The sequence below is a fragment of the Neovison vison genome, chromosome 4 (assembly GCF_020171115.1).
Source record: "Neovison vison isolate M4711 chromosome 4, ASM_NN_V1, whole genome shotgun sequence".
In the NCBI taxonomy this organism is placed as follows: Eukaryota; Metazoa; Chordata; class Mammalia; order Carnivora; family Mustelidae; genus Neogale; species Neogale vison.
Window position 1 is genome coordinate 18066389 of NC_058094.1, and position 10489 is coordinate 18076877.

The window sequence follows — 10489 nt, forward strand, 5'->3', positions numbered from 1 at the left end:
GAAAGAATTAATAAGATTGATAAACCCCTGCCAGACTTAAATCAAAAAGAAAAGAGAAAGGACCCAAATAAATAAAATTATGAATTAAAGAGGAGAGAGCACAACCAACACTGAAGTAATACAAACAATTATAAGAACATACTATGAGCAACTATACACCAGCAAATTTGGCAATCTGGAAGAAATGGATGAATTCATAGAGACATATAAACTACCACAACTGAACCAGGAAGAAATAGAAAACCTGAACAGACCCATAATCAGTATCAAGATTGAAACAGTCATCAAAAATCTTCCAACAAACAGGAGCCCAGGGTGAGACAGCTTCCCAGGGGAATTCTACCAAACATTTAAAGAACAATTAATACCTATTGTCCTGAAACTGTTCCAAAAAATAGAAATGGAAGGAAAACTTCCTAACTCATTTTATGAGGCCAGCATTATCTTGATCCCCAAACCAGACAAAGACCCCATAAAAAAGGAGAATTACAGACCCATATCCTTGATGAACACAGATGCAAAAATCCTCACCAAAATACTAGCCAATAGCATCCAACGGTACATTAAAAGGATTATTCACCACGACCAAGTGGGACTTATTACAGGGCTGCAAGATTGGTTCAACATCCACAAATCAATCAATGTGATACAATGCATTAATAAATGAAAGAACAAGAACCATATGATACTCTCAATAGATGCTAAAAAGCATTTGACAAAATACAGCATCCCTTCCTGATCAAAACTCTTCAAAGCGTAGGGATAGAGGGCACATACCTCAATATTATCAAAGCCATCTATGAAAAACCCACTGCAAATATCATTCTCAATGGAGAAAAACTGAGAGCTTTTCTGCTAAGGTCAGGAACATGGCAGGGATGTCCATTATCACCACTGCTATTCAACATAGTACTAGAAGTCCTAGCCTCATCAATCAACAACAAAAAGAAATAAAAGGCATCTGAATCGACAAAGAAGAAGTCAAATTCTTACTCTTTGCAGATGATATGATACTTTATGTGGAAAACCCAAAAGACTCCACTCCAAAAGTGCTAGAACTTGTATAGGGATTCAGTAAAGTGTCAGGATATAAAATCAATGCACAGAAATCAGTTGCATTTCTATACACCAACAATAAGACAGAAGAAAGAGAAATTAAGGAGTCAATCCCATTTACAATTTCACCCAAAAGCCCAGGATACATAGGAATAAACTTAACCAAAGAGGCAATGAATCTATACTCAGAAAACTATAAAGCACTAATGAAAGAAATTGAGGAAGACAGAAAGAAATGGAAAAATGTTCCATGCTCATGGATTAGAAGAACAAATATTGTGAAAATGTCTATGCTACCTAAAGCAATCTACACATTCAGTGTGATTCCTCTCAAAATCTCATCCATTTTTTTCAAAGAAATGGAACAAATAATCATAAATTTATATGGAACCAGAAAAGACCTCAAATAGCCAGAGGAATGTTGAAAAAGAAAGCCAAAGTTGGTGGCATCACAATTCCAGACTTCAAGCTCTATTACAAAGCTGTCATCTTCAAGACAGTATGGTACTGGCACAAAAACAGACACATAGATCAATGGAACAGAATAGAAAGTCCAGAAATAGACCCTCAACTCTATGGTCAACTAATCTTCAACAAAGCAGGAAAGAATGTCCAATGGAAAAAAGACCGTCTCTTCAACAAATGGTGTTGGGAAAGTTGGACAGCCACATGCAGAAGAATAAAACTGGACCACTTCCTTATACCACACACAAAAATAGACTCAAAATGGATGAAGAACCTCATGTGAGAAAGGAATCCATCAAAATCCTTGAGGAGAACACGGGCAGCAATGTCTTCGACCTCAGCCACAGCAACTTCTTCCTAGAAACGTCGCCAAAGGTAAGGGAAGGAAGGGCAAAAGTGAACTATTGGGACTTCATCCAGATCAAAAGCTTTTTCACAGCAAAGGAAACAGTTAATGAAACTAAAAGACAACTGAGAGAATGGGAGAAGATATTTGCAAACAACATATCAGATAAAGGACTAGTATCCCAAATCTATAAATAACTTATCAAACTCAACACCCAAAGAACAAATAATCCAGTCAAGAAATGGGCAGAAGACATGAACAGACATTTCTGCAAAGAAGACATCCAGATGGCCAACAGACACATGAAAAAGTGCTCCACATCACTCAGCATCATGGAAATACAAATCAAAACCACAATGAGATACCAGCTCACACCAGTCACACTTGCTAAAATTAACAAGTCAGGAAATGACAGATGCTGGTGAGGATGTGGAGGAAGGGGAACCCTCCTACACTATTGGTGGAAATGCAAGCTGGTGCAACCACTCTGGAAAACAACAGGAGGTTCCTCAAAAAGTTGAAAATAGAGCTACCCTACGACCCAGCAATCGACCTACTGGGTTTCCCTAAAGATACAAATGTAGTGATCCAAAGGGGCACATGCACCCAAATGTTTATAGCAGCAATGTCCACAATAGCCAAACTATGGAAAGAACCTAGATGTCCATCAACAGATGAATGGATAAAGAAGAGGTGGGGGATATATATAGATATATAGATATATCTATATATATATATATAATGATAGATATATATATATAATGGAATACTGTGCAGCCATCAAAAGAAATGAAATCTTGTCATTTGTGATGACATGGATGGAACTAGAGGGTATTATGCTAGGCAAAATAAGTCGATCAGAGAAAGACAATTACCATATGATCTCACTGATATGAGGAAGTTGAGAGACAACATGGGAGGTTTGAGGAGTAGGGAAGGAAAAAATGAAACAAGATGGGATCAGGAGGGAGACAAACCATAAAGACTCTTAATCTCACAAAACAAACTGAGGGTTGCTGGGTGGAGGGGGGAAGGGAGAGGGTGGTTGGGTTAGGACATTGGGGAGGGTATGTGCTACCTTGAGTGCTGTGAAGTGTGTAAACCTGGAGAATCACAGACTTGTACCCCTGGGGCTAATAATACATTATATGTTAATAAAAAATTTTAAAAATTTTTTTAAAAAAGAATCTCTTGGGGTACCTAGGTGTCAGGCCGTGATTCTGCAGTCCTGGGATGGAGTACCACATTGGGCTCCTTGCTCAGCGGGGAGCCTGCTTCTCCCTCTGCCTGCTCTCCCCCTGCTTGTGGTCTCTCTCTCTCTAACAAATAAATAAAATCTTTTTAAAAATAAATTAAAATAACGGAATCTGTTATGGTTAGACTTCCTCTCTGTTTTTATGGGGGGAGGGGGTAACCGGGTGATGGGCATTAAGGAGGGCACTCGATGTAATGAGCACTGGGTGTTATATGCAACTGATCAGTCACTAAATTCTATCCCTGAAACTAATAATACAGTATATGTTAACTAAATTGAACTGAAATAAAAAATTAAAAAACAGATTAATGGCTGTCAAGAGTTTTACGGGAGGGAGTGATAAGTAGAGCACAGAGGAAGCTCTTCTGCATCATACTACAATGGTAGATACATGTCATTATAGATCACAGGTAACACATAGAATGTATATGACCTAGGATGGCCTTTTATGTAATTTACATGTTTTGAATAATAATGATGTTCAGTGTAAATTCACAGACTGTAATAAATGTACTGCTCTGGCACAGGACATTGGTGGAAGAGGTCATATTCATGTGACAACAAGAGGTATTTGGAACTCCATATCCTTTCTGCTCAATTTTGTTGTAAACCCAAAACTATGGTAAAAATAAGTTTATGTAGTTTTAAAATGAAAGAGAACATGTCACTACATATATCACAGATTAACAAAATAAGAAGATATTGAGAAAATTTCATCATAATACATTTGGTCATTTAAATGAAAACTGAACTTGAAGCAAACATAGGGAGAAATAGAAAATATGCACAAAGTTTCTGAATTCTTAATTGAAAACATTTCCACAAATAAACCTAAAGGATCAAATGTCTTCATTGATGAATTCTCCTAAACATTTAAAGAAAAGAAAACAATCTTAAACAAACTCTTCCAGAGAACAGAAAAAGAAACAATTGCAAATTTATTTTATGGGTCCAGTATGACCTTAACACAGAACTTGACAAAAACCATGCAAAAAAGATAAAGCAAGTATAGGCCAAAATCTCTCATGAACATGCACACAAGAAAATCTAAAGAACATATTAGAAAATTGAATCCAGAAATACAGAAAAATAATACCTTGTTATAATCACACTCAGTTTATTTCAGGAATGAAATTCTGGTTTAATATTTGAAAATAAATCATAATATAACAGAATAAAAGATAAAAACCATATGAAAACCTCAAAAGATTCATAAAAAGCCTTTAATAAAATTCATCACCAATGATTAATCCATGATGAAATAGATATAGAATTTTCCTTAATTATCTGTTAAAATATAGTTACCCACAAAAACCTCTAAATCTTTTTGATTATCAAATATTAAAGATACACACTGAAGTCTGATATGAGATATGGATATCCAGTGATATAGCATCTACTAGTATTTTTATAACATTTCATATACAACAGAGCAAGAAGAATAAATGAAAGGTATAAGAATTAAAAAGAAATATAACTGTCATTATTCATGCACAATGTAATTGTGTATGTTAAACATGCAAAATAATTCTATAGATAAAAAAACACATTTAATAACTGAAAAGAACATTGTTGGATGTGAAGTGATATGTAAAATTCAATTATTCAAACTATTAGTAACAAAAAAGTCAAATTAAACATTAGAAAACATTTCATTTATGATAGCACCAAAAACATTGAGTGTCTTAGAATAAACTTAACAAAAGTCATTCAATACTTCTACACTAAAAATTGTAAGGTATTATGGAGAAATTTTTTAAAGACCTAATAAGTGGAAATATATACCAGATTTATATGTTTGAAGATTTAATATTTTAAAGATGTCAGTTCTTCCTAAACTGATGTATAGAATCAATAAAACTCTAATTATAAATCATATATGGCAATTTGTTGTGGAAAATAGCAAGCTAAATTCTAAAATACATATAAAAGTAACTATATTTCTAAACAACTAAAAGTATCAAAGAAAATCTAAAAGATGAACCATGTTGAGAGGCATGAACTAACAGATTTTAAAATAAGATAATAAAGCAGTAATTTAAAATTATGATTTGTGCACAAAGATGGAAATATAGACCAATGGAATGTAATAGAATATCCAGTTTTAGACCCAAGCATAAATTCTCATTGATTTATAGCAAAATATTGTGGTAGTGCCATGGGGGAAAATGTGATCTTTTAGATAAATGCCTTGAGATTAATTGTATATTCTATAAAAATTAATTTGACACCTTCCTCCTACCATACACCCAAATTTATCCCATATGTACCTGAGTCCTAAAATTGAAAGGTAAAGTTACAAACTTCTAAAGAAAATATGAAGGATAACCTTCATGATTTTAAGTTTAGCAAAGATTTTTTTTTTTTAAGATTCTATTTATTTATTTGACAGAGATCACAAGCAGGCAGAAAGGCAGACAGAGAGAAAGAGGGGGAAGCAGGCTCCCTGCTGAGCAGAGAGCCTGATGCGGGACTTGATCCCAGGACCCTGAGATCATGACCTGAGCCAAAGGCAGAGGCTTAACCTACTGAGCCACCCAGGCGCCCAATTTGGCAAAGATTTCTTAAACAGGAACACACTAATGCACACATGCACAATCACTAACCATAAAGTGAAAGATTGATGCATTCGATTTGATGAAAATTGATAATTTTTTATTTTTTTTATTTTTTATTTTTTATTTATTTATTTTTCCTTGAAGGAGGTGCTGCTCCATTTATTTTAGGTCTTTTTTTTTTCCAATTTATTTATTTTCAGAAAAACATTATTCATTATTTTTTCACCACACCCAGTGCTCCATGTAATCCGTGCCCTCTATAATACCCACCACCTGGTACCCCAACCTCCCACCCCCCCGCCACTTCAAACCCCTCAGATTGTTTTTCAGAGTCCATAGTCCCTCATGGTTCACCTCCCCTTCCAATTTACCCAAATTCCCTTCTCCTCTCTAACGCCCCTTGTCCTCCATGCTATTTGTTATGCTCCACAAATAAGTGAAACCATATGATAATTGACTCTCTCTGCTTGACTTATTTCACTCAGCATAATCTCTTCCAGTCCCATCCATGTTGCTACAAAAGTTGGGTATTCATCCTTTCTGATGGAGGCATAATACTCCATAGTGTATATGGACCACATCTTCCTTATCCATTCATCTGTTGAAGGGCATCTTGGTTCTTTCCATAGTTTGGCGACCGTGGCCATTGCTGCTATAAACATTGGGAGTACAGATGGCCCTTCTTTTCACGACATCTGTGTCTTTGGGATAAATACCCAGGAGTGCAATTGCAGGGTCATAGGGAAGGTCTATTTTTAATTTCTTGAGGAATCTCCACACTGTTCTCCAAAGAGGCTGCACCAACTTGCATTCCCACCAACAATGTAAGAGGGTTCCCCTTTCTCCACATCCTCTCCAACACATGTTGTTTGCTGTTCTGTTAATTTTGGCCATTCTAACTGGTGTAAGGTGACATCTCAGTATGGTTTTAATTTGAATCTCCCTGAGGGCTAATGATGATGAACATTTTTTCATGTGTCTGATAGCCATTTGTATGTCTTGATTGGAGAAGTGTCTGTTCATATCTTCTGCCCATTTTTTGATGTGTTTGCCTGTTTTGTGTGTGGAAAATTGATAATTTTTTAAATCAAAACATACCATTAAGAGAGCTATCATGCAAACTGCAGTGTGGAGATATAATCATAGATCTGGCAAAGAAACTGTATCCAAAACTAATTGGATATTAAAAATATCACAAATTAATAAGACAAGTACAACAATACAATTTAAACATGTCAAAGGACTTATTTCACAGATGGCCAGAAAGCATTAGAAAATATGTTGTTCTTGTTATTATTCATCATCAGGGAAATGCAAATTAAAACCATACTAACCCCTATCTGCCCACCTGAATGACTAACATTTTAAATATGTGACAATGTCAAGTGCAGGTGAAGAAATAAAGCAATAGGATCTCTCACACAATGTTGATGGTAGTTCAAATCAGTAAAACCGCTTTAAAATCTGTACAGTAATAGCAACTAAAGTTGAGTGAATGCATACACAGTGGCTTGGCTATTTTCTTTCTTGCTAAATATGTAACAGAATACATGTACACTGCACCAAAAGACACATACACAAATGTTCAGGGAACTTTATTCATAATTTCCAAAAACTAGGAAGAGCCCAAATGTCCATTATCATCAATGAATTGCTACAAATTCATACAATGGGATATCAATTAACAGTGAAATAAATGAACGAGGGCTATGGAACAATCAAGTGAATAAATCTATGATCAGAACAATGAGCAAAAAAACCCCAAATAAAATAAAAATAGATGCACAGAAATTCATACCACACTATTCCATTCATATAAAGAGATGGAAAGTGGTTTAAAATGGTAGATATTATAGTGATTCATTTTAGGAGTTGACTGTGAGGCAAGGGATGTGGTTGTCTCTATATTCTTAGAGATGATTACATGCCTTTAATCAGCTTTGACAAATTTTCAACATATATACTTAGTAGTTATTTCCATGTTACATATGGTAAACTTTAATAAAAAGGTAACAGAAATGTTTGAAGTATTTCCCAAATTTGTTTTATATATACTGCTTGGACCATTGGAAGACACACCTACTGTTTTTTCAATTTTTTGTTGAACATTGACTTTATCCCAGTGTATTGTGGCAGTTATGGTTGGAAGAGAAAAATGGTTGACATCTGGTTTTTGCCCTTGTCCTAACTTACTAATTAATAGAGACAGGAGGAGATGTGAACACAAATAATACAAGACAGAAAATGATGTGAGCCACACTTTGGGCTAAGCAGTGGGGCACCTGATATCTTCAAAGAAGCGAGGGCAATTGAGTTGGACATTGTGGAGGGCTAGTAGATCTAGGCTCAGGATTTGGCATTACGAACAGGGATGTTTGATGGCCCTTGAGAAGGAGTAATGACCAAAAGAGCTACATTGAAGGACAATTGATTTGACATTGTGTGGAAGACTAACACTGCTCTAACAATTCAATGTATATAGCCAGGCACAAGTACTTACTTGTGATCTCTATATACAGATCTTTTTCCATATGTCAAGAATCCAAAGAAAAGGAGGTAACTAGCCAAGGTGATGATGCCCAGATCTTGATTTTTTAGGTACTTGAAGCAGGCCTGCTCTTGCCTCAACCTTCTGGAGTTCTTAGCAGTGGCAGTAAACAAGAAATCCTGCTGAGTATCAGATCATATCCATGCAACAGAAACAGATTCATGCATATGGCTGGGATTGGTGTTTTCCTAGAAATAGGCTACATTATAGGTGATTTTCTCTGCTAAAGCCATGATTTGGGGTGGGTGAGGGTAATAGAGTACTTATGGGGGTGGGACTAGGAACAAGGATGGGAATGGGAAGGGGACATTGTTATCTTAAACAGGGCTTTTTTATGACTTCACCTGTTTTTATGACTGTGGCACGTCTCCTGAAAAATGATTTCAGGGGATTACACTTCAGGTCATCTGCCTCACAGTGACTGTTTTAAAGATTCTTGGAGGATGCTTTCTGCTCTTTCCACAGTATAAGCCCTGGGCAATGAGCCAAAGTTGTTTTAAATCTCAGTTGAAAGCTCTGGCTCTTTGCACATGAAAATGTGCCAAAAGGAAGTCTAATAACTTATCAAGTTGAGGCACCTCAGGGAGGTCCAGAAGCAGGAATTTTTGAAAAGGGGTTTAGGGAGCAAGGTTATTAACTCTTGACCCAACTGTAGCCCTTTTTTGAGCTACTATTTGTATTTGGTTAATTGAGTACAATTTTTTTTTTTTCCAAAGACAATCAGCCTGAGAGTCCTGAGACCTAGGTTTTCTCAGTGAAACTTTTAAATGGGGGCACCTGCATGGCTCAGTAGGTTAAGTGTCTGCTTTTGACTCAGATCATGATCTCAAGGTCCTGGGATCAAGCCCTGCTTCGTACTTTCTGCTTAGTGGGGAGTCTGTTTCTCCCTCTCCCTCTGTGCATCTCTCTCTCTCTCTTTTTCTCCCACTCTCTCTCAAAAATAAATAAATAAAAGCTTAAAAAATGAAACTCTTAAATGAATTGTGCTATTGACCAACTCCAATGATCAGTCAATGCCTCACTTTTCTTCTCTAGAAAATGGAGATGGAATGTGTCTGACATACCTCATTAATATACCTTTAAAGTGAAAATTCTGTTAGAGAGCTCAAGATAAATTATCTCAGCAAATTATTTGGCCAGCATATCTTGGGCACAGCACTAACAGCTACAAGGAATTCAGAAAATACTTAGGAAATATTAATTTTAGTTTCCGGTCATGACCTACAAAGCAAAGGACGCCAGGTTCCTTCTAGAATGATGAAGTGGTGACTGTGCTGTATCACTCATATTTCTATCCCTGCTTTCTGTCCTTTTTAGATGGAAGTCTTCATTCCCCAGTAGTATGGAAAGCTGACAGTTCATAGATTGGTATTCCTATATGTTCCTTGCCCAAGGTCCTTACCCTTGGACAGAGGGAGTTACCCTGACCCTTGCTCACAGCTCCAGAGCTCCCCAAGGGGTTGGCTGTGTCCTGAGAGATAGATTTGCACTTCTTTGCACAACCTTGCTTCCCCAACAAAATGCCTTGGGCAGCACATATACCAAAATTGGAACTATATGGAGAAGATCAGTGTGGCCCCTACATAAGGCTGGCATGTGAACTCATGAAGCATCCCCCATTTTCCAACCAATAAAATCTTAATTATGAAAGAAAAAAATGCCTTCATGCAAACTCTAGTGTCTGCTTCTGGGGAACCTGGCTTATGGTAATTAACCAAAAAAAAAAAAAAGTGCTATGGAAATTTATAGAAGGAAGAAGGCAAATCCTGTTTTGGGGGAAATGGTGTATGTGATGTCATTTGAGATGTGTTTGGGGCTTCCATTGGTGGTAGAAGAGGTAGGGAAAGAAGTGTTTATTACTATATTGAAAGGAAAGAGAATAATCCAAGACTTGGGGATCAGAGGTATACAAACCTGAAAAGTAAAGTTCAGAGAGCCTGGTACATGCTCCTTTCTCCGGGCACTAGGAGCTTAGGATGAGAAGGCAGATGAGTATATATAATAGAGAGTCCTAAAACCCCAGCTTACAGTAACACACTAAATCAGAGGGAAAGGGAAAGCACGGAAGTCTTCTTTAGAAAAGGAGTTTATGCAATACAGGCTATGCTTTCAGAGAATGATCCAGAAGCAAGCATAATGAAGGAGTGTAAAATGGAAGATACTTTATGGTGCTTAGTAATCTTAGATTATATTTTAAAAAAATTAGAAGAGTTCCAAATGAAATGAAATACTGAAGCAGTTTGAAAATATACAATTACTAC

General features: G+C 36.4%; 1 non-coding gene across 1 annotated transcript; it reads left to right on the forward strand.

The window, feature by feature from the left end:
• The first annotated feature begins 9748 nt into the window (after positions 1–9748).
• Positions 9749–9852, forward strand: LOC122905746. Its single transcript, XR_006384432.1, has one exon. It is a non-coding gene; the product is annotated as a U6 spliceosomal RNA (small nuclear RNA).
• The last annotated feature ends 637 nt before the right edge of the window (positions 9853–10489 follow it).